The sequence below is a fragment of the Pleurodeles waltl genome, chromosome 1_2, assembly GCF_031143425.1.
Source record: "Pleurodeles waltl isolate 20211129_DDA chromosome 1_2, aPleWal1.hap1.20221129, whole genome shotgun sequence".
Lineage (NCBI taxonomy): Eukaryota > Metazoa > Chordata > Amphibia > Caudata > Salamandridae > Pleurodeles > Pleurodeles waltl.
In genome coordinates, this window is record NC_090437.1 from 1,007,597,183 (window position 1) to 1,007,624,869 (window position 27,687).

Here is a 27,687-nt window from a genome sequence, read left to right on the forward strand (position 1 = left end):
TGCCCTGCCTGTGACTGTGCTTTGTGGAGCTATCCTGCAGTTGCTTCTTCTGCCAGAGTAAGAGGGCAAAGACTGGACTTTATGTGCCTTCTATATTGTGAAGATCTCAAGGGCTCGATTTAGAGCTTGCCTCCTGTTGTTTGAAGTCTCATGGACAGCAAAGATTTCTCTTTGCAAGCACCTGGCGTCTCTGGAGAGACTCTTACTCTGCCCTGTGGTGCCCGTCCAGTTCCTGGGACCCTGAAAGGAGAAGCTGGCAGCCTAAGAGGAAGAAATCGAAGCACAGAACGGCATGCGGGGAAATATCGACGCAACTCCGATCTGCGGCTGAAAAATCGACGCGCCACTGGCTTCGCAGCTGAAAATCAGCGCTCGTCTGCAACGCGACCGGAGAATCGAAGAATCGATGCGCAGAGCTGGAGAAACAACGCGCAGCATCGCTGATGGAGGCTGGGAGATCACAACCCGCACTGCGTAGTTTTCGAATCATCGTGCAGCTGGACTTCCAACGCAAACACCGCTGGGCGTGTAAAAACAACACAAGGTCTGCCCGGACCCGAGAGTGCTGACCGGATCAACGCATCACTCTCCTGCAGAGAGAAGAAACGACGCACCTAGACCCGGCGAAAGGAGAAACGATGCAAGGTCTCGCTCGTGAGTGAAATCGACGCATCGCAAGCCCTTTTTTCCACACACTTGCCCGTGCCCGGGTTAATTTTGATGCACCCAAGGTACATTTTCATGCTAACAGTGTTAGTGTGTGTTTAAAATTACATGAAGACTCTTTTTGCATTTTAATTGATAACTTGACTTGTGTATTGTGGATTTTTGTCATTTTGGTCTTGTTTTGTTTAGATAAATATTTCCTATTTTTCTAAACCTGTGTTGTGTCATTTTGTAGTGTTTTCATTAAGTTACTGTGTGTGTTTACACCTTTACACCTAGCACTCTGAAGTTAAGCCTACTGCTCTGCTAAGCTACCAAGGGGTAAGCAGGGGTTAGCTGAGGGCGATTCTCTTTTACCCTGACTAGAGTGAGGGTCCTTGCTTGAACAGGGGGTAACCTGACTGTTAACCAAGGACCCCATTTCTAACATTTACTGTTTATCTTCATTACAAGTGGTCTCCTACTACTAATTTTGGCTGTAATCCGATTTTTGGTATTACTGCATGCAGAATTACTAGGAACAACCCCTGCAGGTCACATTGTGAGGAATGTATTTGGACAAAAAGGCCAGTAGTTCAAGGATAACCTTGAAGAGGTCCAGCTGTATGTCACAGACACCACTGTGTACAATATTCCACAGTCAAAACTTGTTCATGATTAGGTTGCTCTTCTTGTCAAACTCAGTCCCCAGCTCTATCCTTTCTTTTGAATGTGCTATGGTGTAGTCGTCCATCAATTGCACTCAAGAACTAAATTTTTGTCTTTAAGCATTTCATAGGTGTGTTTTCTTTCTCTCCTATGTGCTACTTCTTCTTCACTTTCTACCGTCTTCCGTGCCCGACATCTCACGCCTGCTTCTCATTGTCTGACAGCTTGCCTAGTCCCTGAATGCTTGGGGTAGGAGGAAAAATAAGTCCTTTCTATCACTGTTGAAATAGTGCACTGCACACTGGCCTCCCGTGTATCATGAAAAGGCAGTGGGGAGAAAAGCATCCATACACTTTGCATTTCGTGGAGATAAAAAGCTGCAGGCATTAATAGCGCTCGCCACAGGAGAGCAGCATCTGAAGTATCAGTGCCGAGAACCATCCTAACTGTGCTTTCAACATTGCCTGTGTGTGTGATGAAAGGCAAACAGAAAGTAAATGGAGCGATGCCTCTATTTCTGCACCACTCCTTCCCTACTTCAGAAGGGGATCTCTGCGCACTTTTACGGTCTCCTAAATCAGTCCTGTAGAAACAGCCACAGCCTCATGGCAATGGAGTAATCTGCAGCTCAAGAGTTCGGGCTCTTCCTTCTGAGGTCAGGAGATCGATTACCTACGAATGGGGTAAAACCCGTTATTTATGGTACATATAAATAGCAGAGGAGCTATATAAAAACAAGCAAATAACTGCTGCGTTTGCTATGGCTAGATAAAACAAGCATTTGCAATGCAATAGGTCTCCCATTTGCTTGAGTTAGAGCTACTGACGGTGTAAATGTATAACTGGACTTTTCCTGCAACATAAATTGGTCAACCCAGCCATATAATTTGGTTCTCTCTGTCAAATAATTCCAGCGCATGTAAAGGGCTGAAACAAATGTGCAAAAATGAAATATAATCAAAGAAAAAATAGCTTTGAAAGGCTGATAGGGGTACGAAGTGACCTAATCACATATAAAATAAAATGTTTAAAAATATGAGAAACTAATGATTCTATACAGCTATTTGTAAAAGGTAAGTAGAGTTGGGCTTCAGCACTAGATGTAAAATAGCACGAAGTAAAGTTCCACAGTTATTTGTAGTTTACTTTATTGCTACGCTTATGATGTGTGGCAATAAGGCAAGGCAAATACAATGAAAACTATCCCAAATAAACACGAAATAAAAAAACATAAATAGGACAATGTAAATACAAAATATTTAACAAACCGGGAACGCGGCAAGCTTTTTAGGGCTACGAACGAAGCTATCACTAATGAATTAGGCTGTAGTCTTGGGATCGGCTCAACAGGCTTTACATTTAGGCAAAATAGCTAATAGCCTCGTGCCTCCAAAGTAATCAATCTGTAATGTAACTCGTGCTTATGTAAAGCGCTCCAATATCATCTTGTTAACTACCCGGTATGTAAAACTCAAACGGCCATTTATAACATTTGTTTATGGAAAACTCCAAAGTTCATAAACAATCCAACAATTATGATAGAAATAATACCTCTGAAAAGCTGAAAGGGCTGAGGACTAAACCAATTACATACAAAAGAACATTTTCCAAAAAAAGAGCACAGTCCTTTCAGCGTGGGCTTAACATAGCTTTTATTTTAGGCAAATTACTCACTATCCCCGTAACTACTACATAGAATAATGTCAGCGTGATCGTAACATCTTGTCATTTTGGACAAATGACTCAATATACGTGTGCTCACCAATAATATGTAATATCATTTGTGCATGTGTAAAGTGCTAGCATGGCTTCCGGTTAAGTCCACGCTATACAAATCTCCCACCTGTAATTAAGCAAAGTAAAAAAAAACCGCTGTCTACAAAGACTTATTTGCATACAGTGATAACTATCTTTTTTTTCTTGCTTTTCACCATACCACTTGATAAACTCATAATTAGTGGTCATATGGCACAGCAGTCTGTGAAACAGACAAAGCCTTTCATTCCTGGCCCTTACCACAGCAGAACTGTCTCCATCTTGGATCACCCATAAAAAGCTTGAAAGTGGTGTGAGCACCTCTCAGTAAACTGTACTTAAGCATAAGAAAAGTCTGGCTTTCACAAAAAGGTCAACAGCACCCTCCTACTCCACCACTATCTACCGTTTGCATTTTCAAAAGGTCTACCAAAGGTAATGTGCGCCTCTTAAACACACCCCTTGCTTTGGTAAGGGGGAGAGCCAGGAAACTGCCTGAAGTGACAATATGTTGTATTTAAGGGTCTACAATAGAAACTAGAGTTACAAACAAAAATAAAAAGTTATGTTAGAAAACGGGGTATCACAAAGGCTGCTAGGGATGGGAGCCGAAAAAAATGGATAAATTATTGTAAAAGACTAGAATCAACAGCATATGTAGCATAACAGGAGAAACTGTTGACTTTGGAACTGGTGAATGAGGTTCGAGTCTTAGCATCGACTAACCATTTTGTGCTTTTTTGGGCAAATTATTTATTATCCCTAAAATACCCCAAACAACATGCGTAGATGTGTAATATAATGTGTACCTCTGTAAAACAGTACAATACCTTCCAATTCAGTTCGCGCTATATAACATTTCACCCGCAAGTAAAAGAAGATCAATGCTGTGTCTTGCATGGTGAGCAAATTACTTAATATCCCCCTGCCAGGCAAATAATCAATATGTAGTTGTGGAATATAACTTCTGCCTCTGTAAAATGATCCAAAACAGTTGCGATAAGTTGGCACTATAAGATTGCTCTTGAAAATATAATTCAAGAAAAGCTGCAGTTTGTAAGGGCTCCAAAAATGTGCACAATCCAGACAATAAAAACAATGTTTGTGACAAATCCTCACAACTCAGCAAGCTTAGTAGACCTAAAAAGAAACAAGTAATAACAAGCATTTACAATGCAACGGGTCTCGCGTTTGCTCATGTTAGAGCTGATCGCGTTGTAAACTCTTAACCCGACTTTTCACCTATCGGGCAAAAGTGCATTTATGTACATAACCCGAAAAAGTGAAATCAAGTATGTAAAGCGCTCGACTTCTGCCAAGCGAGATCGTGCTCGTAAATTAGAGGAAAAAAAAGTCCACGAGCCCGATGGAAAACAGCGAGCCTCGCATGTTTTCTGTACTTGGTCGCTGCGCTCGAGGAGGGCTAGCCACCGGAAAAGGCATGCCATATGCGTGCCTTCGACTAATGAAAGCAAGCAGATTTTATTAGGGAAGCCCACGAACCAATAAAAAACACTGATGTGAAGTTGACAGGGCTCCGAGCCCTTTTCTAAATAGAAAAGAGTCTCACTGCGATATGCATGCGCGAGCGCATGCAACGCAGGCTCGACCCTAAAAAGGGGACAGATGTGGGGGAAGAATGGCAGGTCAGAGGAAGTGGCCGCACAGCTTTCTTTCATCAACACGGCACCTGCTTCACAAAACATAAAGCGCAGCGGCCGCTCCAGGGGAAAAGTTACCCCCTCCCAAGAATATTTGAGCGCCCTCGAGAGTGAATTAAAATAGTGTGGGAGAAGACAATAAAAACAAGGTAACTCCATTGTGCTCAGGAAAGGTGTTGTTGTCATGGCTCGAAAACGAGCTACAAAAAGACACCAAAAAAATTACCGCTCATCACAGCAAGTTTAGTAGAGCTAAAAAGAAACAAGTAACATGATGGGTATGGATGAGAACAATGGTGCGTCATGGACGCGGCCACGCAACTTTCTTTCTTCAACACTGTGCCCGCTTCACAAACAGGAAGCGCAGCAGCCGCGCCAGGGAAGAAAGTAGAACTAAAAATATAATTATTTTGAAAAACAATGTAACTATAAATATAATTATTTTGAAAAACAATGTTAGGCTAATTTTCAAGTGACACAACCCACCAAGTGAAACTGAGATACGCAGACATCATCATCGTATCAATCTCGATAGGATTAGTATGCAGACACTACAGTCTGAAAATGGAGGCCTTTCACGAGGAGCAGCAGGCACCACCTGTTTAATAAGCAGCCCGACACGAAAGAGCTGGAAACTATCAACTCCATTGCCTCTGATCGAGTTCAACTTGCATGAAACTTCAAAGAACATGGTCGCCGTGGAGCACGACGCGAAGGGGAGAGACTAAAGAAACGAGTTAGAACTATTAGAGTTGTAAAGAAAAAAAATGCAGCGTGATCGCACTATGTAAAATTCAGCGCCATTGCGCTGCGTGGAAAATAAACAGATAAAGTAGTGCAGGACCCCAGTCTGAAAACATCGAACCTCGTATGTTTTTAGTAGTTTACAGGTGCTGTGTAGGTGGGCTAAACACCAGAAAAGGAATGACCTGCGCATGCCTATCACAAATGAAAGCAAGCGGATTTTAAAAGGCAATACCACGAGCCAATGTAAGTGACTGACGTGACGTGTGCGTCGTTTGAAGCCCAAAGAGAGATTACAGAATGGACAGAGCGCTTTGCCTAGCCCATAACAAACTGGCTAAAGGTGGTCCTGGCGATGTGGCATGATTGTCTCTGTTGCAACTTATAGCCCTTGATCACATTGCTCACGCTTGAAGAGCCTCTCAAACGCTGATCGATATCCTGATGGGCACAGGCAATTTGACTCCCTGCTAACTCCTTGGCCCAGCACATGCCAGGGCTTGCATTATTGCCAGAAAGAGGGCCTCTGAACTGCATTGGAAGCTTGGCTCTGCCAGCTGATTTTCGTGCTTTGTAGTATCTTTGTGAGTAGACACACATGAAGTTGGTGATCACTCACCAACTGTTGGCAACGATGTCGTTTATACACATTTATACCTAGACATGTGCCTGGCTCAGATTTGTTGCGGTATTTGGCTATCCAGCCACGGCCGCTGCGGCAGTGCTGTTTGTGATCCATGAGCAGCCCTAGGAGTTGACCCGGCGGTGGTGGAGGTTTCAGGCAGCATAGGAAATCCGTTTGAGTGATGGCTGGCCAGAGCGGTGACATTTAACCTCCGTAGGAATGGACTAGTGACAGGGCCGGCTTTAGGGCAGTGATACAAGTTCCATGGCACCTGGCGCCGAGCTCCTGGGGGTGTGTATTCTGAAATGTTCTATAGAATAAAAAACACCTGTTTGCTGGGCGCCCGGCAATATTCAGACAATAATAAAAACATCAAGATGCCTTTTGTGATTAATGTAACTGCTGGAGAGAGATAGAGTTTTGTCTAGTCACGGTTTTAATTCACCATAAAGTAGCACAGAGGGTTAAAGAGTCTGCTGCAAAACGTGTACCATGCAGGTCATAGATGTACATCTTATTCAGATAGCTCAGTGGGTTACTGCTTTTGTCACAGAGATCCTTTTGTAACTAAGTTAAAATCCTAATGCAGCACAGTGAGCTAGGAAACTGGTAACATACAACTGCATGCAAAACATATGTCAGAAACTTATGATTTTCCCCTGTCTTTCATTATCATAAGGTTGCTAAAAGGGTGTGTTTGGGTGGAATTTATTAATTCTTGTTAGTGAAGCCAACCCCAACCACTGTATTATGTTTTATATCTGGAGTTTTTACTTCTCCTGATCACTCTTAAAATATGTTTAACCAAATGGATGACGTGACTGCTATACCTTGGAGTCCTCAGTGCCTGATGCAACATTTCCTATGCGTTGATTTACGCACACATTATTCATTTTCTCTGTATATGTGCATGATATAGGGCCAGATGTAGCAAGGCTTTTGGCTTTTGGCCCTGCTCTGAAAAAATGAAAACGACACGTTTCATTTTTTCGTTTGTAATGCATCTCGTTTTCCTTGAAGGAAAACGGGCTGCATTACAAAAAAAAAACTGCTTTATTTAAAAGCAGTCACAGACATGGTGGTCTGCTGTCTCCAGCAGGCCACCATTCCTGTGAGTGCTGCGACACGCAAGGGGGTCGCAAATTGTGACCCACCTCATTAATATTACTGAGATGGGCCTTTGCGACCCCCTTGCGACTCGCAGATGGTGTCAGGGACACCATCCTGCATCCGGCTTTGCGACTCGCAATTTGCTCACAAAGAGTCAGGTTTCCAGTGGACAGTACACACTCTGGGGGTCATTCCAACCCTGGCGGTCATCGGCTGCCAGGGTGGATGACCACGGAAGCACCGCCAACAGGCTGACGGTGCTTCATTTGGGATTCCGACCGCGGCTGTAAAGCCGCGGTCGCCCATCCGGGTCCGGCGGTTTCCCGCCGGATTTCCCCCGGCTGGGAGAATCCTCCATGGTGGCGCTGCAAGCAGCGCCGCCATGGGGATTCCGACCCCCTTCCCGCCATCCTGTTTCTGGTGGTTTTTACCGCCAGGAACAGGATGGCGGGAACAGGTGTCATGGGGCCCCTGGGGGCCCCTGCACTGCCCATGCCACTGGCATGGGCAGTGCAGGGGCCCCCTAACAGGGCCCCAGCATGATTTTCACTGTCTGCATAGCAGACAGTGAAAATCGCGACGGGTGCAACTGCACCCGTCGCACCCCTGCAACACCGCCGGCTCCATTCGGAGCCGGCCTCTGTGTTGCAGGGTCTTTCCCGCTGGGCCGGCGGGTGCTCCTTTGGCAGGCGCCCGCCGGCCCAGCGGGAAAGCCAGAATGGCCTCCGCAGTCTTTTGACCGCGGAGCGGCCAAATGGCGGTGACCGCCTGGCGGGCGGCTACCGCCGCCCGCCGCGGTCAAAATGACCGCGTCTATCTTCTACATGGTAGGTAAAGCTAATGAAACTAGTTGATAAGGGGCAGGTGCTTGAGAGCCTTGCGTTCGTACTCACAGTGTAGGTGGAGAGGTACCAGAGGGTGCTCATTCAGAGAAAGAAACTTAAAATTAGGTTGTCAGCAGCGACCTTGACTTGTCCCTTACCATGTCTATCTCTCTCCACCCACTTCCTTCCAACAGTTTCTGATCTGTCACATTCAATCCCCTGGGGGTCCAGATGGAGGCTGACATCATCGTCTCCACCCATGGCAGCTGGCTACTTTGCCTCCCCACCTGAGGTAGGGAGGTTACCATGGAGGAGGTTTCCATTGTCTCCAGGAACTTTTTCCAGATCATCAAGTTTGAAGAATACTTCACGTGTAGCAGCTGTTCTTATCAGTTAATCAGGTTAGAAGAATTCTCTGTTCTTTCTATCAATAGTCAAAAGCATTAATTTGGGTACAGGCGGCCAAACATGATGTCCCATTTACAAAGCTGTGAACATAGGCCTAGGAACTTCTTTCTTTTCATTTTAGTTTCCTGTGAAAAATCAGCTATCATGAAGACTCTGGAGTGGTGGCTGCCTAATGGGCTTGGTGATGGTGCAAGAAGAACTCTATCACAGGGCTTAGGGCCTTGACTTTCTCAGGTTTTCTGGAACACATCCTTAGTGCCCTTTGGAATTCCAGTGAAGAGTTGAAAGGCCAGTTGAATCTAAAAACATGTTGTCCTTCTGGAGCCCCCTTCCAAGAGTCCAGGATTGGTGTGGCATCACTAGATTAAACGATGGCAGAGTTGTGGTGCAGATGCAAGTATGTTGAAAATCTCTTATGTGCCTGAGGCTTCAGATCACAAGACCACCCAACTGGTCATTGGAGTCACTCAGGGTTCTGAGTTCAAGAGATGCAGGTCCAGTCCTTTTTACCCAAGCATGAGGGCAGCAGGCAGCAAGTTAGCACAGCAAAGCAGGAGTTCATCAGAGTGAGGTCCAGCACCGTGGAAGTCTTTCAGCAACACAGTTGCCCTTCTTCCTGACAGAGTATATACAGGTCAAGAAGTGTACTTAAGTGGTGGTTCCTGAAGTCCAGTATTTATTCCCACTTGTGCCTTTGAAGTGGGGGAGAGGGTTCTAGAGATTTACCTTTGAAGTCTACAGACATTCTGCCTTCCTTGTGCTGGCTCCAGACTGAATAGAGGGGGTAAGCAGTCGTTTGTGGAGGCATAACACAGCCTATTAAGGTGTAAGTAGGGCTGTGCCTAGCGCTACCCGCCCATCCTGTCATTGATGGCCCATCCATGCACACACATTGTGTGTGGCTGTCTACAAGGGATACGCAGAGTCCAAATGTCTGCTACACCGTGTCATGTTAACAGAGACAGGCTATAGTCACTAAATGGATACGGCAAGAAAATACCAACATTCTAAAAGTGGAGTTTTCAAAATTGCAATTTAAAATCGGATTTCAACCTAAGTTGGGATTAAGAATTGGGATTCCAGAGACACCAAATATGATCTGGTTCTCTCTTCCCATTTGGAAATTACACTTATAAATTGTAATAAGGCAACTCCAATGTTATTCTGTGGGAGAGATAGGCCTTGTAGTAGTGAAAAACAAACAAGAGTTTTTTTACTTCCAGGACATATAAAACATAAAAGTCCATATCCTACTTTTAAAATACATTGTACCCTGCCCTCTGGGCTGTCCAGGCTTTCAGTAAGGGGACTTAAAGAATTAAAAAGGAAGGTTGTGGCCTAGGAAAAGGTTTATTTTCAAAGTTCAAAATGCCAGTTTAAACTGTGCACTCAGGCTCTGAAATGACAGGTCTGAGACATGTTTAAAGGGCTGCTTAAATGATTTTAATGTTTTAAGGAGTGAGCACATGCACTTTAGCACTGGTTAGAAGTGGTAAAGTGTGAAGAGTCCTAATGCCAGCAAAAACAAGATCAGAAAAAAATGGAGGAGGAAGGCAAATGATAGGGGGGAAACTAACCTAAGGCTGATAGGTCTAACAGCATGTAATCATCATGGATCTATTCTCCATTTTCAGTTGTAACCTCACTTAGTTCATCTGACTGGCAAGCACCATCAGAACTTTCCCATGGCTCCCTGACTCTGCTTGCTCTGCCAATACAGGGCCTGGATTTTTGAATGGCATCATTCTGCTGCTACTTTGAGTGACTTCTTTTATCATCACTGTACTTGGTCTCACCTCCTCTGCTCCCATGTCTTGTGGATTAGGGGTAAAACTACCAATGCATGCCAGCCTGGAGCACATTGTTCAGCTCACCATCGCAGTGACCCTGACTTCCCTTCTTCAAGCCTTGCTTCATAATGCCATTGGTGTATCTCTTTGCCCAGCTGCTAATTCTCATGTTGTGCACTGTGGCCTCTAGCCTCTGATTAGCTTCTCAGAGCCAGCATTTTTCTGATGTGGGTGCTGCTATCTGCAGTAAAGCAACAAAGTGATTACGGCCTTTAGCCATAGTCAGTCATCTTGAAGGTGTCCAAACCCCGCAACTCTGCAATCCCTTGTAAGGAACGGTGAATACAAGACTTGGATTTGCAAGGGGCAGAAAAATTCTGTGCATGCATTGCTTGCATGTTTAGCAGTTTTGATGAGGCTGCATTTTAAAAATGGCTACTGTCGAAGCTGGATTATTAGTAGACCTGGGCGGAACTCAGAGAGTTCTACTCTGTGGAATTCCACGGAGTTGGCTTAAGACTCCATGGAATTCTGAGTGCTGTGGAGTGCTGCCTGCCCTATTGGCAGCCTGGCCCCAATGCGCTCAATCTCAAAAGCGTTAAGCAGAATCAGGCGCAAGCAAAGGCTGTGTGCGCTTGTGCTGTGTGGCCCATAACTGGGCTACAGTGTGCACAAGGTGAGCTCCGCTGCCAAGGCTAGCTGTTTTTTGGCTGAAATCTGCACTCTAAATGGAGCACAGAGTGCCAAAAGGTGCATTAACTCCACCAGTGGAGCAAAGCTCACCGCCCACCCCTAATTATTAGTTGTTCTGGATGTAAGGCCTGCACAAGTATTAGGGTCACATTTGTTTCCAATCACACCATTGTAGCACTTGACTCTCACGGTAGCGATGCAGAGCAGTACAAGGCCTACACAGCGGAGGTGATGTTGGCTAGAATTGCCATTCGCAAGAACACAATAATAACATTCAGTAAATGATTGTTCGGTCTCTTTTTGTTCATTGAAAAAGGAAATGTACATTTACTGTACATGCGCAAAAAACTATGCATCAATTTACAAATATATAAATCAAGCAGCTAAAAATAACTTTGGTTACATTCTGAAATCACATTTGTCCCTTACTAAAAATCCCAGTACCACCCTCCCACATATACCAGATAGAACATCACCATAGAGGAGTTTATCATTTAAAATGAAGCATACATATTGGCTTTGTCAAATGGACATCACAACATTAATATAAAGCAAGCCTATTGGCTATGTGAAGGGGTCATCACATAAAAGACCAATAAGCATGTGTTAAAAATCACCATTGTATCTCTGAAATAAATATCCATGTTTAAGTGCAATCAGCATTGTCAATAAAGCGTTGCAACATTTATAAAAAAAAAAAACTGTCACCAATATACTGTCAACAAAGCATTTAAAGTCAACATAACATGTGCCTGAGTCTTTCTTGGACCACTTTAGGCTGTAAATAATGCAGTAATAGAACCAACCACTAGAAGTCCTTGAACTTACAAGCTGTAGAACAAAAATTCCACCCTTTGAAATGCTTGAAATCTGGTGAAAATTCTCAGCAGTTTATGCATCCTTTGACCTGTGAGACAGCTTCCCTTGCGCATTCCATCCAGACAGCCATAAACACAGGACACTCAGCTGTATCTTCATTCATCTGCATACTGATATGTCTTTCTGGGCAGGAAGAGTGGAGGGGCTCTCACTTACGCTTCAAAGGGAGTGGCTTGCCTCAACACAAAGGACTGAGCACCCCCACAGATCTTCTGACAGACAGGAGTGGGCTGAAAGGGGAACTGGTGCACTTCAAAACCACTCTTTGAAGTATCCCCCACATCACAATTGGGCATAAGTACTGGGGTAGCTGCCATCTGACCCCCTAAAATCAGACACTTTTGTATCTGGAATTGAACATCTGTCAGAAGAACTGTGGTGCTTCTCAAAGGACTCAACTGGATGGCTTTTCAAGACGGGCTTCTTTTCTGCTTGTTGCTCTGCTGTCTGCTGCTCCCTCAAACTGCTGGAAGTACTCTTCCTTTCCACTACACATAATCTCCAAGGGCATGTTTGCTTGTCTCCTGTTCCCAAGTCGCAGGGACATCAAAGACTTCCACACCTGGAGTCTGCAATCTGTAAGTCTACCCTGCCTTGGAAGTGGGCCTAAGGTGCTCTACCTTTTGTGGTTTTCATTGAAACAACTGTGAAGCAACAGAAAGCCTTGCAATGTCTCCCCGCATAGCTCCCAGGGATTAACACAAAATGACGCCAATCCCCACAAAGCCTCACTGCGCAGGTTCTCGGTGCCGACATCAGTCGTCACAAAGCCTCGCAAGTCAATGTCACACAGACCACGCACCCGGATTTAAGGTAATGTGTTCAGAGGTCCCAAGTGAATCCCTGTAGCCAGCCCATGCTCCCTCATGGTCGGCCTGAACTTGTGACTTTGTCCCAGTCTGGCCAACCAGATAACCACAGATGGCACTTTGTTCTTCAATGCACTATTTTCATCTAAATCTTTAAAATTGCATATCTCGGGATCTACCCATTGGATTTTTTGTCATTTTAATCTTGTTTTATTTATAAAATCATAATCTAGTTTTCTAACCCAGAATGGAGTCTTTTGATGATGTTTTCACTCTGTTACTGTATGAGTTATTACACAAATATTTTACACATTGCCTTCTAAGTTAAGCCTGCCTACTCTGTACCAAGCTACTGGAGGGTGAGCATAGGGTAGTTTTGGTTGTGTTGTGATTTACCCTGACTAGGATTGTAGTCCCTACTTGGAGAGGTTGCATAGCTCTGCCAACCAGAGACCCAATTTCTAACACTAGTCATTTGACCTCCCTTCTATGTAATGTACACTTCGTGAAGTTCTTTCACTTGTACACAGAATAAACATTGAGTTAAAACACACAAGATGTGACTCAGCAAAGATCTTGCAAGCATAGAGCACATGACCTTTTTAGACTATAGTCATTTTGTATATAAAGAAACAAAAGCTGGAATTCTCACTAGCATGTGTCATTGAGGCAAGTTTCAGTGACAAATCAATGTAGCATACCATCTCCGGAATAAAGTTGCATCCAAGAGCTGTTTTACATTTTCATATTTTAATCATGGTTAAAAAGGTTTTGGGTATTAGGAAAACATGTTTTACAGAGAACAGTACTGCGAACTGCAGCACTAAAAGGAGGGAAATGGGCAACCTACTGGATGCCAGGAGCCTGTGATTCTTTCAGTCAATATTGTATTCATTTGAGGGATGCAGTCAATGAACAATGCCGAACTGCATAGAGTATAAGTGTGGGCACTTTAAGATAATTTGCTTATAACTCTCTATCCAACCACTAACCACAGGCCACAAAACCCACATAATGTATTTCTTTCTGTTATCAGTCAAAATAGCAGTAAATAATTCTATTGATGCAGTAACACAGCTTACTCCCCAATGTGTGATGCACTCCTACTTTTATCATTAATAGCCTCCACTTATTATATATAAAATACTTTAAAGTGACCATAAGACAATGCATATGAAAGAGAGATGCATTAAAGACATTTGTTCTCCACTAGCTTGGGTCGACGTGATAGAGATTGCTCATCATTCATCATATAGAAAATATCCTTCGCATGGGGCTAAAGTAATAGATACTAAGCTCTGATGAGGCTAGGGAGAAAAGGGCTTTCTTCTCTTCATGTTACAAGCATGCATTCACCTTTAAGAAATGCCTTACATTTCCTTATGTTAAGCAAGTGGACAAATATATGAAAAGTGACTTCCTGCCCTTCAAGGAGGATAGCATTGTAGCATCCATAATGCACACATGATATTCATTCCTAATTTTGGTGAAAATAGCGAGAAAAGAGATTTTCTTCTCAGTTTTAATGTAGCCTGATACGTCTGCCATGCAAAGGATGTTACTCAGGGTCCTCTTCCATTTAAGCAGCCCACCTGAGAAGCACACCTTCCCCCAGCCTAGATTCCAGATTTCATGGAGGCTAATGTGTTATTTTTTAGAGTCAGGATACACAAAACATCACTAGTGATCCGATCACACAATCATACATACAATATTTGATTTAAAAAAGCCCCAATTACAAGGAATGTGAATATCTATATCATACATAGTTCCAAATTAGTTCTCTCATTAGGTAAAACCGAACATGCATGATCCATCGCTAGTGTTGTTCACCACCATTGGCATTTTAGGGCTTGACTGGTTCTTTAACACAATTGAAAGTGGTGGTCAGGAAATCTGGAGAACGTGGTTGTTCTAGGGACTATAAGTGCTTATGATGAACCCTATAAAATAGATCAGAGCCGCAAATTAGATAATGTCTCATAACTTCAAAAGAAGATTAAGTGGAATGGGCTAAACTGCTACCATGATAGTCCTATAATGAGAGTAGGAGGTCTCAGGTATTCTTAAGATTATGCTTCATAGTCTGTGAGTTCACTCTAAAAAGAATATTCACACCTCAATAGCTATACAGTTCACCTTTTAACTGTATGGTCGCTGTCTTTCTGATTACATTGGAGTTTTTGAATTATTGATAAAAGGAAGGATAGCATGGGCTACTAAAAATAGTACTTCTTTGGTAATGGCTCCAAACCACTTTAGCTGGTGGCCAGGTCTTCTGAGAGAAGCAAAGATCTCATTAAGCTCAAGTGACCATCATCTCCAGTACCAACTGTTGAAACCTCCCATCCATCCGCTGGATCAGGGGAACATGGTTATGAGTTTCAGCAACATGGGAAGATGTATGATTATGCAGCCGATAAGGAATGATCTATGAGATTACCACTTGTGGTATAAAAGCTGATGCTTACTCTTTGGCGTAGTCAATCCGGTAAGACATTAGTTCCTGCCTCAAAGCTTGAGAGTTAGTCATCGTGGTAGAATGGAAGGTATGGTTGGGCAACACACCCATCATTGATGGTGCTATTCACAGGATAAAAGGTTACCGGAAATAGATGTTCTAGACTACTTTAGGCCAGTTGATTGAAGTCACTACAGCCAGCATACCATGTGCTGAAATTCTGTAAATCTACCACTATGTTGATAGTATGAAAGATAGTGAAAGTTCAGTGGGGGAGGGGACCACCCTCTGAACTCTAATAGTTTATCCAATTAAGCCTAAATTCAGAGTTACACAGAGGATGAGGATAGTCCCCTACTATGTTTCCAATGCAAGAAATAATGTTCAAACTCAGGAAGTTAAAAATCAACAAACACTAACATTAAGGATCACTAAATTCCTGTGAACAATCACTTTAGTTATTAGATGTTATTAGATCACTAATAGAAAAAAGGTATGGAGATGGCAGCAATTTATCAATATCCCCATTAAGACTAGATGTGCTTGGATTGTAATGAATCAGATTGGAACAAACTGGATTGGATGGGATCAAACTGGGTTGGATTTGGTTGGGTTGGGTTGGACTGCATTAGCATTTATCTATTGACTTATCATACAAGGACCATGTACTAAAAATAAACTTACCCATATCAATCATCTTACCATCTTACAAATACATTTTTAAAATTATTTTTAAAAGGCTTTCAACTCATAGCTTGGGGTTTAGGTAAATCAGTTTGAAATGTAGGCACTGACATGTGAGGAACTCTGTTGTAGTAAGCATATTCAAGAAACCATAAATGGTTCCAATGTACAGTTATCTGTGACTGTTCATGTTTCAACAATATCATTTGTGCTACTGGAGCAAGCACATCCTGTTCAGTGTAGGTGAAATATGACTTCTAATTGAAATTCTAGAGACTGCATTAGATGTAGATTTGGCTGCCTAGTTTGCAAAGTATTCAGTAAAGCAACATACATCATATTATTTCCTATATTTCTTGGATCAGTAATCCCTTTGGCAATAGACATTTCATCCCCCTTCTGTAACAGGCAATGCACCCCATGAAAGCCTATAGCTGCAGTTCTTTACAAAATGTTTTGTTCATTCTGAGAAGAGTTCTGGATTGAGTATCTTGCCTTCAGTCTTTATCTACAAACCCACATTATAATAACATTTGTGAGTCGTCATAATTATTTTTTATGTCATGTGGTCCCACATTCATTCAGACTGTTTCACACACTGGGCATGCCCTGTACCCTGGTGTTTTTGCCAAGAGGACTCAAAATGGTTCTCAGATGTCACTGGTAGACCACATCTCTAAATCTAAACTCAACTTATTGGGACTGACTCTAAGGCATATGGTAGAAAAATATTACTGAACATTTGTTGACCTAGTCTTGGTGCTCACTAAACTGTCACCCTGAACTGCGCAGAGGAGTTCAGACCTCTACAAATACACAGTAGTGGAAGGGGAAATGTGTAGATTAAATAGTAATAAACCAGATCTGACAAGATGGTCCGGAGGTGTGTGGGGAGGCTGTTGTAGGTTTGACACATGCTGTGATGTGAGAGAAGGAGTGTCCTCCACTTCTGCTTTGGTAGATGTGGGGAGTATGGGTAAATAAAAGGGAGGCAGAACGTCGTCTTCTTGATGGTTTGTGGAAGTTCAGGTGGTGTAGAGCCTTGTGTGCGTGGAACAGCAGCTTGAAATGGCATCTCTTCTGTACAGTGAGCCAGTGGCATTGCCTGAGGTGGGGTGTGATGTGGGTTCATCGGAAAAGGCCGAGGATGAGTCTGGCTGTGGTGTTCTGTATGGTCTAAAGTCTCTGTAGGAGGTGTGTGGCAATTCCTATGTAAGCTCCTTCACCCCTGATGAAGTCCATTAGCTTTCTTTACCTGGACAAAATCAAAATGGCTCACCTCTCTAAACCCCAAATAGTTTTAGGCAAGAATGGCCCTTTGCCTCTGGTGTACCAATTTTCAAGCTCTTGGGAATCCGTTACTGTCTAAACCTGGCATTGAAATGAGGTAATGGGTTTTTGGTACTTTATAACTGTCAAATTCACATCTCATACTAGTAGATGACCACCAGAAAATACCACTAACAACATGGATATGGGGAAAAATAAATGTTATAGGTGTGGTAATAATAGACACCTTGCTAACAACCCAATGTGTCCGGCTAGAAATTGTATATGTAGGAAATGTGGCATTAGAGGACATAGGTCCCTTGGTTTGATATGTCATTGTTCTTAAAGTAGGAAACTTTCCAAAATATGTAACATCCACTTTAATTTTTCTTGATTATTTTATTTGAGTAAATATAGAGAACACTTAATAACAAGAAGGGATAGTTAAAGCCTATTTAAAATGCATAGTATTATATTATTTAATACAGTCAAGAACCCAGTAATGAATTGGGAGAGAGAAAAATATTAATTCATAAAAGTTGGCAGCAGTCCACAAAAAGGTAGGTGCAAATCCTAAGACCCTTGTTGCCCCTGCTGACTTCCCACATGTGTGGCACTTTGTTTGCAGCACACAGGAGCCAGCTGAACAGTTCTGGGCTCCATAATTGTCTTCTATTCCACACTGCAGATAGGAGCAAGTACATTTTCATGACTTCTGGTAGTCTCTGGGGATAGGATTAACTCTTCTTGTGTCAACACCCAGGTAGGTGGGAGCCAATAGGGGCATAAACCAGTACAGGGAGAGGGCCCCATGCATGCCTTCTTGTTGAAAGGGGAGATCTGTATAAAATTCAGCATTGCTGGGATACACCCCGGCCTGTTGCCCACCCTGGAAGGGATTTCAAGAAACTGAGCTTAGGGCCACATTCTGTTTCTCTCAGTTAAATATGTTCAACAAGGCAAATCTTTAAGGCGGCATATGTCTGGCCCAGTAGTGCCAATTTTGGTCATCTTTGGATTTCTTGGGTCTTCAGGCCTCAAAAGGGGCACATTTTATGGAGATCTGGATTATCCGACACCCTATGTCAGAGCTGTCCTCTGCTGGGCTCCTGGAGCTGGTCTGCTGCTTAAAGGGCACCCCGGTGGCACTGGAGTTCAGTGCCAGGCTACAGAAGATGGAGAGGAAGCATCTAGGGTTCCCCAGCAGATCCATACCCCAACTGTTAATCAAGGAGCATGAAGGGGATAACTCCAATGTCTCAGGGGAGACCCATTGCACCACTGGGAGTCAGCTGGAGTTAAAATCCTAAGGTCCACCCTTGAGGCTCATCAGGTGACTTCTCCTTCCCACCTGCATCCCTTTGCCATTATCATTACCAGACACAGGGTCTTCCCAATTGTCTCTCCCTTGTGCAGGGGTTTTAAAGTGGGGGTGCACGCTTTTGGGGCCAGACATCACTGACCAATCCCAGGATGCTGCATCATCCCTCCACCCTTATCCTAAGCTTCCTGCACGTCATTCTGGAATAACGAAAAGTGATGACTTCAACCTGTGTCTTGAAAGAGCTTCCTTGAAAGCCTCAGCTCCACCCCTAGTTGACACACCTCCTTGATCGCTGTCCAAGCCCCTCCTGTGTTAGCCCCAGTTGTCTGGGTTTCCTCCTTTGTTTAAGTGGGCCTGGCTGTTCCTGCCCAGGCGCAGTGTGACTGGCTAATCATGAGATGCAGATTTCCACCACCCCACTTTCTGTTCGCGAGAACTAGGACCTGTACTATTGTCCTTTAGTGTGAGTAGGCCTTTGATCCCTCTGTTGAGGAGTACAATTAATAACTTTGCCAGTAGGAGTATAAAGGCCTAGAATTTGTTGTATTCCGAGCCAGAGAAATGTGAAAAATATTTAAGTCCTGAACAATATGTATTATGGTTATTGGAAATTGCAAATTCACACTTGTAGGGCATCTTTTGCCCCAGATTGATACCTTGCTGGTCTTTGTAGGCCTAAGTAGAGTGAAATTGTACTTTAGGACAGAATTTGCCAATATTCTGTGCACAGTATAAAAAAACACAGCAGAAGTGAAGACACAGAAATAACTGCCCAGCAAGCTTGAAAGGTAACATTCTGGGGCCGTCACATTCTAAGGTAGTTGTTCTACAACAGACACAACTTGAGATATTACCCAACAGTATGTAGATATCTGAAAATCTGGTACACACATCAAGAAGGATAACAGATAGTATTAAAATTAGGCACATATTTCTAAAGGAGTTATCATAAGTTGCCAAAAGGCAATTTAAGTTGCTGGGACGGTATGCCGTTTGATGCAAAATTCCACATAGCTAATGAAAAATGTATAAGGTGCACATTGAACATATTGTATCACGTTAAGGTCAATAGAAAGTAGGATGGGTGCAGAGAGCATAATATGGGCCAGAAAAATTCAGTAAATGATTATAGGAGAGGGTCCGTGGCGACAATCAAAGGGGTGCAGAAATGCTTCAGTAAATACTTGTAAATCGAAAAAACAGCCTGGAAGCACAGCTTTGTTTATTTTTTTTGCATTTTCAGGCAGTTTTAATTTGCGTGAACAGCTGAAGTGCATTATAAAAGTATGGCAACTGTGATAAAAAGCCCTATGGTGGTGGAGTCAAAGACATGGCTAAAAACAACAAAATATTCTATAAGTATTTTGTCGTTTTTCCACCTTCACAGTAACTGCATATAAAATAATGGACACATCTTGAATGAAAAATAAATACAAATTAAACTAATTGTATAATCCTTTGTGATACATTTTCTGGAATCTCTCAAAGGGCCAGATGTACAAAAATGCAATTTTGCATTTATTAATTAGTGACTCCATAGAAATTGCTATTTAAGAAATGCTAAATGTTATGCACAGAGATACCGATTTCCTAATAGCAATTCCTACAAAGTAGGAGTCGCTATTAGCAAATTGGTATTAAGAAATCCCATTGCATTTTATTCAATGGGCCAATTTTGCATTTCCTAAACAGCAATTTCTTATTAAGAAATCACTATTTAGGAAATGCAAAAACCAGAGATGGCAAAGGGGAGCCGCCAAACTAGGGGTGCACCTATAGAGCACACATATGCCTAAGGGGCATGTGTGTGCTCCCTTGAAATAAAAAAAAAGCACCTTGGGGTGTATTTTTTTAAATTGCACCTGGTTACGACCAACTTCAAGTCGGTGGTAATTGCATCTCCTGAGTGTCCAAGTCGCATTCAGGAAATTCTTTGTGCATCAGAATAGGAATGGCAAATAGGAACTCCCTGTTTGTGATTTCCTATTCTGGGAATTGCAAATTGTGATTTCTGCTGAGTAGAAATCACAATTTCTGATTTCTTAAAGGCCTTTGTACATAGGAAAAAGACGTTTTGCATTTCTTAACAGCCCGAAATACTGATTCAGACCATTAAGAAATGCAAAAGGATTTAGTACATCTGGATGTGGATTCTCTAGACTAGAGGCTTTCTAACGTTTTTGCTCTGAGCCCCTCTAGCCAAAATGTTTTGAAGTTTGGCCCCCTCCAAAACTTTATGGAAAGACTTGCAAAGCGGAAGAGTCAAGGCTGAGCACAGGGGTACTTTTTCAGTAGCTCATACCTGAGAATAAATGTGAGACTTTGAAAACAGCAAATACATAAAAAAAACTGAAACAGATTAAAAAATAGTCCTCCCAATAATTCGGAACTTGTAAGGCCTTCATAATTCTGAGCCCCAAAGCAATTGCACCATCTGTACTAATAATCACCATGCCCCTAAGTACCACGCAATCCCCTCTGCCTCTGTAACCCCTTCCTCACTAAGCCTGGCCATAACTTCAATTTTGAAACACACTCTCAGGGGGTCATTACGAGTTTTGCAGTCTCAGAGGTAGTACTGCTAATGGGCCGGCTATGAAGACCGCCAAATTATGGCCATGGCAGTCATCCCAACAGAACACAGTCAAACAACTGCCAGTACCGCCAGTGTGGACATGCCGCCACAGAAGGCGGCAAGCACCTTCAAGCCGGCGGGGACAATGTTCCCGCAGGACATATTACAAGGCCGCACACCGCCAAGGTTTCTACCGCGGTCGCACCACCACAAAAACTTGGTGGAAAACAACTCGGTAAAAGGAGACACTCACCTTCTGGAACACATACCTGACTAGAGCCGCCATGGAACCTGAACTGGAAGTCCTCTTACTGCTCCTGCTCATACAACGACTCCGGAACCAGCGACGGCATCAAAGACAACAACCGTGAGTACACACACCTACCTGACACAACATACAAATACATGATAGCTTGCGACTGTGACACACACACGTAACCACACACCTGTATGCACATACACACACACCAACATACACACACGCACACCCACACTACACACATGCACACCTGTACTACACACACCACGGCCAACACACATGTGCCATACACACACCAACCTGCAGACACACCACCAGCACTGTCTAACACAACTATCCACAACAGCATTGATACACACAACAACAACACAACCGCAACTACACAGACACTTCGCCAAGCAATGTCATAGCACACCTCACATGACAACACATACTAACAACTGTGCTTGAATATAAAGTGCATAGTTTACATGTATCTTATCTTACATGTGTACTCACTGCAGGTTGCTAGATTCACATCTCCTATGTACAGACCTGTGTTGAGCTATGTGTTCTGCATTCTCCTGTCCTTATGTTATTCCACCCACTAACTGTGTTATGTAAATCAATGCCTCTGTTACTTATGGCTTGAGATATTCTTGTTCATTGGCCGTTGGTAACTTTATGCAGAATAGTGTTTAGCACACAACAGATGTCAGTTTCAGTGAATTGTCATATATTCCCTGTGACTGGGGATGTAGAAATGTCATCTGTTTTACCCTGCTGCAGTGGCAATCCACACTGGGCTGGACAACTATGTACTGCATTTGTGCTTTGTGTGGCACCATGCCTTCTATCCGAATGTAACTCTGTGTGATGGTCTCTTTTGTATGTTGGATGACTGAATTTACTGTAGTGTGTGCCTGTAATGGTGACTACCTTATATCTGCCCTTGGACATATCTGTTTTACTGTGTCTCCTGCAGAGGATGCCTCCCCCTGCTGTCCATTACACTGCCTGTTGGTTTGGTGGGCATACCGACATCACATTTTGCTGACAAAACATTTCTACATGTTCAACTGAAGACACATGCTGTTGCTATGATCAATAGTGTTTATTGGGCATAAAGGGTGTAGGAAGTTGGCTCTGTATATACTATCTCAAAGTAAGAGATAGTGTGCACAGAGTCCAAGGTTTCCCCTCGGAGGTAAGATAGTGGCAAATTAGATAACTCTAATGCTCTATTTTGTGGTAGTGTGGTCGAGCAGTAGGCTTATCAGAGGGTAGTGTTAAGCATTTGTTGTACACACACAGGCAATAAATGAGGAACAAAACCTCAAAGACTTAACTCGAGGCCAATAGTTGTATATAGAAAAACATTTTCTTAATTTATTTTAGAACCACAAGATTCAAGATTTGAAGTAAATACATAAAATGCAAGGTACACCACACAGGTAAGTAAGGAACTTTGAATTAGAGTAGTAACATACACAGTTTTAGTTAAAATGGCAATAAGCTATTTTAAAAGTGGACACAGTGCAAAAATCAGTTCCTGAGGGAGGTAACTATTGGTTAGTTTTTCAGGTAAGTAAGGCACTTACAAGTTCAAGTTCCTGGGCATAGGCAGCCCGCCATTGGAGGTTCAAGGCAACCCCAAAGTCACCACACCAGCAACACAGGGCCAGTCAGGCGCAGAGGTCAAAGGAGCGCCCAAAACACATAGGTGCCTATGAAGAACAGGGGTGCTCTGGTTCCAGTCTGCCAGCAGGTAAGTACCTGTGTCTTCGGAGGGCAGACCAGGGAGGTTTTGTAGAGCACTGGGGGGACACAAGTAGGCACACAATACACACCCTCAGCGGCACAGGGGCGGCCGGGTGCAGTGTGCAAAGCAGGCATCAGGTTTTCAATAGGAATCTATGGAGGGACCCGGGCGTCACTCTAGCGGTGCAGGCAGGGCACGGGGGCTTCTCGGGACAGCCACTGACTGGGCTAGGCAGAGGGTCACCTGATGGTCACTCCTGCACTGGAGTTCGGTTCCTTCTGGTCCTGGGGGCTGCGGGTGCAGTGCTTGGTACAGGCGTCGGGGTCCATGTTTCAGGCAATCACGGTCAGGGGAAGCCTCAGGATCCTCTCTGCATGCGTCGCTGTGGGGATCCAGGGGGGTCGTCTCGGGTTATTCATGAGGTTATAGTTGCCTGGGAGTCCTCCCTGTAGTGTTGGTTCTCTGGAACTCGAGCTGGGGCCGTCGGGTGCAGAGTGTGAAGTCTCATGCTTCCGGCGGGAAGAGTGAGTTCTTTAAAAGTTGCAAGAAAGTTGTAAAGTTGTTGCTGTTTGTGAACGATGCCACTGTTCTCAGGAGTTTCTTGGTCCTTCGGGTTCAGAGCAGTCCTCTGAGGCTTCAGAGGTCGCTGGTCAGATGCGTTGCTGTGCAGGTTCTTTGAGTCTGGAGACAGGCCGGTAGGGCTGGGGCCAAGTCAATTGTCGTCTCCTTCGTCTCTGCAGGGCTTTCAGGTCAGCAGTCCTTCTTCTTGTTGTAGGTTGCAGGAATCTAAATTTTCTGGGTTCAGGGTCACCCTTAAATACTAAATTTAGGGGTGTGTTTAAGCCAGGGGGGGCAGTAGCCAATGGCTACTGTCCTTGAGGGTGGCTGCACCCTCCTTGTGCCTCCTCCCACAGGGGAGTGGGGCACATCCCTATTCCTATTGGGGGATTCCTCCAAAACCAAGATGGAGGATGTCTAATGGCAGGGGTCACCTCAGCTCAGGGCACCTTAGGGGCTGTCCTGACTGGTGGGTGACTCCTCCTTGTTTTTCTCATCATCCTCTCCTACCTTGCCATCAAACGTGGGGGAAGTGGCCGGAGGGGCGGGCATCTCCACTAGCTGGGATGCCCTGGGGTGCTGTAACAAAAAGCATGAGCCTTTGAGGGTCACCGCCAGGTGTTACAATTCCTGCAGGGGGAGGTGAGAAGCACCTTCACCCAGTGCAGGCTTTGTTCCTGTCCTCAGAGAGCACAAAGGCTCTCACCCCAGAGGGGCAGAAACTTGTCTCAGTGGCAGGCTGGCACAGACCTGTCAGTCCTGCACTGAAGGATTGGGTAAAATTCAGGGGGCATCTTCTAAGATGCCCTCTGTGTGCATTTTGTAATAAATCCAACACTGGCATCAGTGTGGGTTTATTATTCTGAGAAGTTTGATACCAAACTTCCCAGTATTCAGTGTAGCCATTATGAAGCTATGGAGTTCGTTTTTGACAAACTCCCAGACCATATACTTAATATGGCCACACTGTACTTACAATGTCTAAGAATGGACTTAGACACTGTAGGGGGCATATTGCTCATGCAGTTGTGCCTTCACCTGTGGTATAGTGCATCCTGCCTTAGTGCTGTAAGGCCTGCTAGAGGGGTGACTTACCTAGGCCACAGGCAGTATTTTGTGTGCATGGCATCTTGAGGGGGATGCCATGTCGACTTTGCCTTTTTCTCCCCACCATCACACACAATCAGCAATGGCAGTGTGTCTGTGTTAGGTGAGGGGTCCCTTAGGGTGGCACAACACATGCCGAAGCCCTTAGGGACCTTCCCTGGTCACAGAGCCCTTGGTACCACTGGTACCTTTTACAAGTGACTTTTCTGTGTGCCAGGGGTGTGCCAATTGTGGAAACAATGGTACATTTTTAGTGAAAGAACACTGGTGCTGGGGCCTGGTTAGCAGGGTCGCAGCACACTTCTCAGTCAAGTCAGCATCAATATCAGGCAAAACGTGGGGGGTAACTGCAACACGGAGCCATTTTCCTACACAGGGGAAATGTAAATAAGCAATCTATGGTGCATACAGTAACAAACAGGTGATGAGTGGGGTCATGGTAGTTGTAATCATCAAAGTAGGTGGCACAGCTGTAGGTAGTACAGGTCCAGTCTCCAAGGGCCATGGTAAAAAGGGGTTATGGCATTGAACAATCAACAGTGTGTCTCAGTGGCACACAAGGGAAAGAAATCAGGAGAGTTTCACTTCCTTGCAGTGGGTTTGGTCCTGGCATCTGTTCCAGCCGGATGTCTGGATGGATGTCCATATGTGCGGGGGGTTCATCAGCTACAGAGGGTGGGGTGCCAGTGCCCTGTGGTTCTCCTGGCAAGGCCTCCATTTCACTAGCTGCGGCAGATGTGGAAGGCTCAGATGTGATGTGGTTGGGGGAAGAGGCTTGCTGGTGGGTGGTGGAAGCACGCAGGGTGGTGCTGAGTTTCCTGAGCACCCCTGAAATAGAGACCATCGTGGCATTGTGGGTTTGCCACTGCTGCATGACTCCTGTTGATGTTCCCTCTGCTGCCTTTGTTTCTCTCTCAACATGGTAATGATCTGGCTTATACTGTCCTGGGATTGTTGGTATGCCCTTAGGACTTGGGAGATGTTTGCTGGTCAGTTGACTCCCTTAGGGGCCCCGTCCTTTGACCCACAGTTTCCCTCTCACGTCCCCTGCCCCATCCCCCCATGTGCCTGGGCCCCTAACACGGTGTGCCCACTCCCAGGACCTTTGTTGGCTTGGGTGTGAGGGGTCAACACAGGTCCCTGTAATGTGGGGCAGACTATTGATTGAACTGTCCTTGGGACACAGGTTTGGGGATGAAGAGTTGGCTGTACTGTTGATGCCAAAGGATAGGGGGTTGATGTGGGCAGGGTGAGACAGGGAGTGGTGGACTGACCAGGTATCCCAAATAGGCCAGGTAAGTTATCAATGTCTAGACATCCAGAGGCGTTGTCCTCAGTGGGGCCTTCGGTCTGAGGAGGGCTGGCTGTCTCTGGCATCCCCTCCATGGTGGCAGTGGCAGGGTACCTGTGGATGGAGTGAGAGAGAGTTACATGGTGGACGTGTCATAGGTTATCTCATTGTCCAATGCATACAGTGGCTTGACATGATTACCAGCAATGGCAATGACAGATGCAGCACTGCAAACATTGTTAGTGGATTGTGACATGTGTACCATTCTCCATTAAGGATTGGTGTCAATCAGGCTAGGTATCTTTTTGTGGGTGGATGGATTCAGGTCCAGGTGTGCCCTGTTTGCTCATTGTAATTCAGGCTTGCTAGATATGAGTGGGGATGGCTGTACATTGCAGCATGGTCTCCAAGTAGGAGGAGGGTATGTGTGTATGCACGGTAACTTGTCCTTTTTGGGCATTTGGTGCTTGGGGTTTATCTTCTTACTTTCTAGCCCATGCTCAGTCCATTTCAGGGCTGTAGATCTGGATGAGTGGCGATTAGGTTTGGTGACAGTGCTGTGGCTGTGTTTGGCCTTGTTTGACATTGTGTAATGCCATTGCATTGCTGTCATTGTCATGTAGTGGTCCTCAGTCGAAGCAACCAGTTAGTGTAGCTAGTGCAATAGTCATACATGCAAGAGATGTGCTGTGAAGTGGACATAGCAGGTTTTGATGTAGATGGGCTAGTGCATTGTGGGAGTCATAGTGATTGTTATTGGCACTGCTAACCATACACTTGCCAAGGACTATGGGGGCATTGGGGCTGGGTGGTGGTGTGGCATGCAGGAGAAAGCATTGGGTGATTAGGTGGGAGGTGTAGTGGGAGAATGAGTTAATTGGGGAGTGTTTTGGTGATGTGGAAGAAGGCTGGACAGGACAAATGTGTGTCCAGTCCTCCGGGTGTTCCAGTCAGGCCCTCTGGGTGCGCGATGTCCAAGACCTTCTCCTCCCATGATGTGAACTCTGGGAAAGGAGGTGCAGTCTTCTGCACGGCAATCTAGTGGTGCGATGTCATGCAACGCACCTTCCCCCATAGGTTGTTCCACCTCTTCCTGATGTCCTCCCTTGTGCGTGGATGGTTACCTTCTGAGTTGACCCTGTTGACAATTCTCTGCCATAACTCCATTTTCCTGCCAATTGATGTTTGCTGGACCTGTGCTCTAAACAGTTGTGGCTCTACCCTGACAAATTCATCGACCATGACCCTCATCTCATTGTCTGTGAAGAGTGGGTGCTTTTGTAGGCACATGGTAGGGGTTGTGTTGTGGGTGGGTGTTGTGTGTGCAAGGGTGCAATGTAGGGTGCTTGGTGGGTTGGGGGTGTTTGTGTGTATTTGTTATGTGTGTATTTCGTTGTTTGGGCAGTTGTAAGGTGTGTGCTGAGTGAGTTTTGTATGTGTGCCTAAAGTGTAAAAGTGATGTCTGTAGATTTTTTCCACTCTCGGTGTATGCAATTGTCATTTTGGTAGCAAAGGATTGTGGGTTGTTTGGGGGGGTGTTATATACTGCAGTAAGTAGGTGTGTCTGCTGTGTGTATATGTGTCAGCTGTGGGGTTTTCAAACTAGCCAATGTGGTGTTGTATGCTCTCTGAGATTAGTTTTTGTGTGTAGCGGTTGGCACTGCCAATGGTTTTTCGTCCTGGTGGTACCCCTGTGCTGATTTGTGGGTCGTAATCGGGTGAGTAAGTTGTCGGGCTGGCAATGCTGGTAGTGGAACGCCTCTTACCGGCCCACCTGCATCCTTGGGGTGTCAGATTCATGGCTGT